Source organism: Physeter macrocephalus, unplaced genomic scaffold, assembly GCF_002837175.3.
Source record: "Physeter macrocephalus isolate SW-GA unplaced genomic scaffold, ASM283717v5 random_968, whole genome shotgun sequence".
Classification (NCBI taxonomy): Eukaryota; Metazoa; Chordata; class Mammalia; order Artiodactyla; family Physeteridae; genus Physeter; species Physeter macrocephalus.
In genome coordinates, this window is record NW_021146358.1 from 13,032 (window position 1) to 19,248 (window position 6,217).

A 6,217-nucleotide genomic window follows, 5' to 3' on the forward strand; every position below is an offset into this window, starting at 1 on the left:
ACAAGAAAAAAAAAAAAAAAAAAAAAAAGTGCCAAAAAGATGTACTGACACAGCCCAGCCCACAGGAGTCTGTGCACACATACGTTGGTGAGCTTGGTTCATACCTCTGTGCTCCCGGGACTCACAAAGGTGGCCTGAACTGGAGGCCAGGGACACCAAAGGCTGGCCATTTCAGAGCGAAATGGCCCTGAGGGAACAGGCTCCTTTTCTTTCTTTTTAAAAAAAAAATATTTATTTATTTATAAAATTTATTTGTTTATTTTTGGCTGGGTTGGGTCTTCGTTGCTATGCGTGGGCTTTCTCTAGTTGCAGTGAGCAGGGGCTACTCTCAGTTGCGGTGCACGGGCTTCTCATCGCGGTGGCTTCTCTTGTTGCGGAACACGGGCTCTAGGCACGCGGACTTCAGTAGTTGTGGCACGCGGGCTCAGCAGTTGTGGCGCATGGGCTTAGTTGCTCTGCGGCATGTGGGATCTTCCCGGACCAGGGCTTGAACCCCTGTCCCCTGCAGTGGCAGGCGGATTCTTAACCACTGCACCACCAGGGAAGCCCCCAGGCTCCTTTTCTGACCTCTCACCTGGGAGACCACCAGGTCAGGTGGAGAGGTGGGATCTGGCCCAGCCTCAGTGGCGACGCTCACCCAGACACCGAATGAAGCTTGGGGTGGAGTCAGGCCAGTGACCCCTGTGTGGGGAACCCGAGGACCCCAAATACAGGCTCCACCCTTGAGGCCTCCTATGTGTAAGCTGAGAGCTGTTCTCCCAAACGCTCCCTAGTTACCCAGAAGAAGGGCCGTGGCATCTGCAAAATAAAACCCAGATGGGATTTTGCAAAGAGCTGGGGCTCACGGCCTCGTTGGAACAGCATCAATACACTTGCACTCCTGGCTCCGTTCTGCGTATTCACACCAGACAAGGACTTGCAGCCTAGAAAAATAGCCCTTAGTTGATCAACTGAAGTTAAGACCCTTGGCTCCTTGGCTGAAGGGCATGATAGAAGGGTGTGCAGGCAACAAATGGCCAGTCTGCACGGCCCCTCTCCAAAGGCAGCCTCCAGGACCCCCGGGGGATTTCAGTCTGTGGGCTGCGTGGGAAAGGATGGAGAGTGGGAGCCTGGGCGCGGCGAATTGGCTCTGCTGTCCTTCCCTGGAGCCGGTGTCCCTAGGTGCATTCCTCTCCTCCCCCAAATTCAAAGCAGAATACTCACCAGAGGGAGGAGGCCGTGGTTTGCAGCTATGTACTGCTGGGAGCTCCTGAGACTTGCCGAAGACATTTACATGCCTTTGAAGAAATGTTTTTCAGTTTTGAGGAAAATTAGCCAGGGGTTGGGCAGGAACTTGAGGTGAGAGAAGAGGTACCATTGAAAAATTCCATGAGTCTCATGTTTTCCCAGGTCGTATCAGCTGGGGGTTAACTGGAATTTTATTGACTCTTGCCTTGCACTTCTGCAGGATGATCCCAACCAATGACAAGTATTTCTGGAAATCTCTGTCTCTCACATGCTCATAAATAAATCTGGTTATATGCAGAGGATGCCTGCAATTAATTTTCTTTTCCTGCCTGCACCCACTGCCCCAGCCTCTGGTTCTGCTAAGTTGGGTGACAGTGCCCCACAGGCGGCCCTCCAACAGGCTGCCCTTGCAGAGACCACCATCAGCTCCACCAGGCACTTAGAGAGGGGCTGCAGCCACGCCACCACTGTGGGTACCAAAGCCCCGGGCGCTGTTGCCAGTGCTGGTGCGGGGGGAGGGCCACGTAGCTTGGAGGTGCCGGAGCTGTGCTGTGGTCCGCAGCTAAGTGCCCCTCGCCCCTTCTGGTTGCGTTTACAGGGTGGTCCTGATGCAGTGCGGCTTCCTTTATGCCTGCTTCCCGCGCTAGGATTCACCTTGAACCGTGCAGGGCTGGGCCAAGAGACAAATAGTAAAACAAGCAAGCAAAAAACCCCTTTGAATTCCAAATCCCTCTCCCCTGAGCCAGGCTTACCCTTCTGGGCCCTTCTCTCGGGATTTCTCTAAGAGGCTTCCAGGTCCTGCGTGCAAAGAGCGCGTCTGGACCTGAGAATGACAGGGATACTCGACTTCAGTACCAGCTGGGCCTCCTGCTCCACCAGACACCCATCAAATATCACCCAACTCCCATCTCAACACCTTGCTTTCCAAAGACTGAAAGGTAGACTCTGCTATTTCCAGGGATGCCTTTTTTAGCATCAAGGCTGTCTGCCATCTGAGAAAGGACCTTCTGCTGTTAGCAGGCTGTGTTGGAAGCAGAAGCTTCTAGAATGTCAGACATCATCATCTTACAAACCCCAAGACAGGGCACAGTGCCTACCTATTCTCCACGCTTGTAATAAAAAGAGCAGTTAATACGAGCGCAGCCCGGGCCTTCCATCACACACGGACATTAAGGAATCTGGGCTTTGTGTTCCTCGTTGAAAGACTGTTTATCAGCAGATACCCTGTTCTTGTTCCCCAGAATCCATTTCACCTCTACTCCCAAGGCTGAGAGCTCTTACCAAAACCTGCTCTGGGTTAGAGTTTTTGGGGTTCGTGTGTGCTCTCCTGCTAGACCCATTCATTCAATCAGCACCTACCAAGGGCCTACTTTGTGCGAGACAGAGTGTGAGAGCACAAAGAGAGCCTTACCAGCCTGGTGGAGAGAGGGAGGTGAAGATTGGGGGAAGATTTCTGGAGGGAGTGACACCTGTGCTGATACTAAAGCAGCAAATGAGGAACAGGCAGGCAAAGAAGGGAGGAGGAGATGATGACCGAAGCTCTGAAGATCTGGTCATCCTTCTCCCCTGGCTTAGATGCACTGAGTGGAGAGCATTGCAGACTTGACAAGTGCCCCCAGTTCACTGCCTCTGGAGTCGATTAGCTCCATTCCCGGACATGCATCCTGCAAAGATGTTGCACTGGTGACAAAGGGAAGCAAGAGTTAGGGTGGCTGGTTTAGTCCAGCTGTGCTCCTGGAAATGCCACGTCAAGGACACGGCAGCAAGCTGTTACTTTTCCTTTTGCACTTGTCACGGGTATTGTTTTGTGACTGTACTCTGGCATACAAAAGGCTAATTCTCTTTTTATTTTTTTAAACTGAGCTCAGTTTAGCTCGTAAACCCCGTGTTTCTCTCTAGACTGGAAAAGTGTCCTGCTCACAGTATAGTTCTTCTGGAAAATGACTAGTGGCTCTTGGGTAATTACTACTCTCATCCTTCCCTTTTGCCTGGGTGGCATCTGGGGAGGCTTCCGTAACGTCACAGCAGCAAGGATGGGGTGGCTGGTGGTGAGTGCCTGGTCTGTGGTCATCTTCCTACCTCTCTGGCCTCTACGGAGGAGAAATTTGCTCTGCTTGGACAAGGAATGCCACCCTCAGCTTTTTTTTTTTTTTTTTTTTTTTAATGGCACCGGTTGGCATTTGTGCCTCTACAACATAGTTTTTTGTTTTGTTTTGCTTTTTAATTTAATTTATTTTTGGCTGCATTGGGTCTTGGTTGCTGCGCATGGGCTTTCTCTAGTTGTGGCGACCGGGGGGGCCACTCCTCGTTGCGGTGCGTGGGCTTCTCATTGCGGTGGCTTCTCCCGTTGCGGAGCACGGGCTCCAGAGCGCAGGCTCAGTAGTTGTGGCTCGCAGGCTTAGTTGCTCCGCGGCATGTGGGATCCTCCCGGACCACGGCTCGAACCTGTGTCCCCTGCATCGGCAGGCAGATTCTTAACCCCTGCGCCACCAGGGAAGCCCCACCCTCTGCTTTTCATGTCCATATGCCACCTGATCTGTACCCTAGTTGTCCCAGCCTGAAGTCTCTTCCAATGAGCTGGCCCTTTCATTACTTCTGGGAGCTCAGGGAGCTTGGAAGCCATCACCTCCCCACGATGGGGTGTGAGGGACTCTGTGAGGTGTGCCCGCCCTTGGGCCCACCTGGCCGGACAACACTCTCAGACACTATCTCTCCTCCTCAGGTGCCTTGTTGAACACCTCACTTCTCTACGGGGACTGCAGTCTCCCAGGTTAATTGCTGGAAGCCAGGCAATGGCTTCTAGATCAGGGTTTCCCTCAAACTTATGGGGGTTTCTCTTATACTGGGGCTCAGCCCAGGGTGGTAGTGTTCTTCTCCATGACCTTCCAGCCTCAAAATCAAGTCACATCCCCTCTAGTTCTTCCTTTTCTATTGATACCTGCTGTTCAAAATCCCCCCTCCCCCCACCTCTTTTTTTTTTATGGAAAAAAACGTTTACGTCAAGATGCACTGTCCCTCTGCTGATGGTGCCGGCTGTGTGCAAAGTCCTCCAGCATTTTGGCTCTTAAACTGTAAAGGGTAACTTTTAGAATAAAGGACAAAAACAAAGCAAAACGCCATTCCAACAATTCTTGTAACTCTCGTGGCTTTCAAGACTTTCTTCTCTACTATAGAATCACAAAGTCTCTACAGGAGTTCAGAAGCTAAGAATTTAAGCTCTTATCTCCATAGCATCACTGCCAAAAGACAGTGCATATCGGGAACCCTGCCTGCTGATGGAGTCGGGGAAAGGGCAGAGATAAAGAACAGAAGGGATGCTCAATCGAATATCAAACTCTACAAAGGATGACCGCTGCTTTCATGAGCGAACCAACAAAGCATGTCCTCTAGGAGCCCTGACCATGAGGGAAGCCACGGGGCTTTTGCTCAGTTAGAAAGTTTTCTTGCAGCAAGACACAGCACTGGTTGGGTCACATTTGGTTTTGTGCAATGAAAGCCAAAGGGGAACTTCTGCTTACTGGGTTTCTACAGATAGAGCTGTAACTACATCCTCTCAGTCAAGAAGCAGGAAAAAACATCTAGGGCAAGTGAGGATGTGGAGAAGAGGGTACACACGTACACACGGTCGATGGCAGCGTGCAGCATAACAATCTTGGCAGAGGGCATTTCGGCGAGAGCTAGCAACGTTTCAAATGTGCGTGCCCTTCCTTTAATCTTTTAAAATGGGAATTGAACGATTTTAGGAGAGTAGCCTACAAAAAGGTGGGCACAAGTAAGCAAAGATATTTACAGAAAGGTTTTCACTGGCGATGTGTTTCTCACTGCCAAAAAGTAGAAACCTATTTGTATACTGATAGGAGACTGGCTAAGTAAACGATGGTCTATATCAACTATAAAACACCATGTAGCCTTAAAAAGAATGAGTGGCTCTATATATGCTGAGGGAAAAGATATCCAAGATTTCTTGTTTAGCTGTAGAAAAATACGCAAATATGCTTAATATTAATTTGGTTTGCAAAGTGCCCTCCCCCCACAGTGTAAGACAGAGAAAGTCTGGAAGGGGAGTAGGACTTTTGATATATTTCTATATTGTTTAAACTTATTAACATGAATACTGTGTACTTTAAAAATGAGTATTATTATTGCAATATTTTATAAGGTGAAGAAAATAGAAACAGCAGTGCAGAAACATTCAAAATCGTTGGGGTTAGCAGTCATGAGAGGAGGTCGGTGGAGCGAGCCTTATGCCAGCTTCTTCGCAGAAGCCCTCAGAGCAAAGAGGAACTCCGTGCGCCCGGCTGGGAGACCACGGAGAAGGGCTTCCCCATGAGGAAACCCCACCTGCCAGGCCTGACTGGGACTGAGAGGCTTGATTTGCCGGGGCAACTTAGATTTTTCTCTTGGTTTCTGTGACTGGTGTTTGTATAATCATTAAGAAAATGTTTTACGATTAACTAACCATATTGGTTGACAAAGAGAGTTGTCAAGGGTGCCTTACTCTAAGGCCTTGAGACTGAGGAACTAGGAAAAGGAAGGTGGTGCCCTTTAGAGATGGGGAATTTCAGGAAGGGAGCCGAGTGTACCTGGAGATGCTCCACGCAAGTCGATGATGGGACCTGCAGGAGGACTGGGGTCAGCTGAAGGGGACGGACAAGGGCTAAAAATCCGTGAAACCTCAGAAGGCATAGCTGGTGTTTATACCTGTGATGGGCAGAAAAGTTCTCTGAAGGAGTCTGGAGTGAAAACCACAGGAGGCCTAAAACCTTGGGGCTTGGCCACAGTCAAGGTTCAAAAGGAAAAGAGCATCAGTGACGGAGACCAAGACATTAAGGGAGTCAGGAAAGCAAGGCATCGAGGGAGTGAAGGGAGAATTCCCAGGGGCAGGGAGGACTCACCAAATCCACGGAGAGTGCAAAGAGGGTGAAAGTGCGGCAAGAAGGTCATCCTTCCAGAGAAGTTTCTGGAAGGTAGTTGAGATGGATGCTGAATA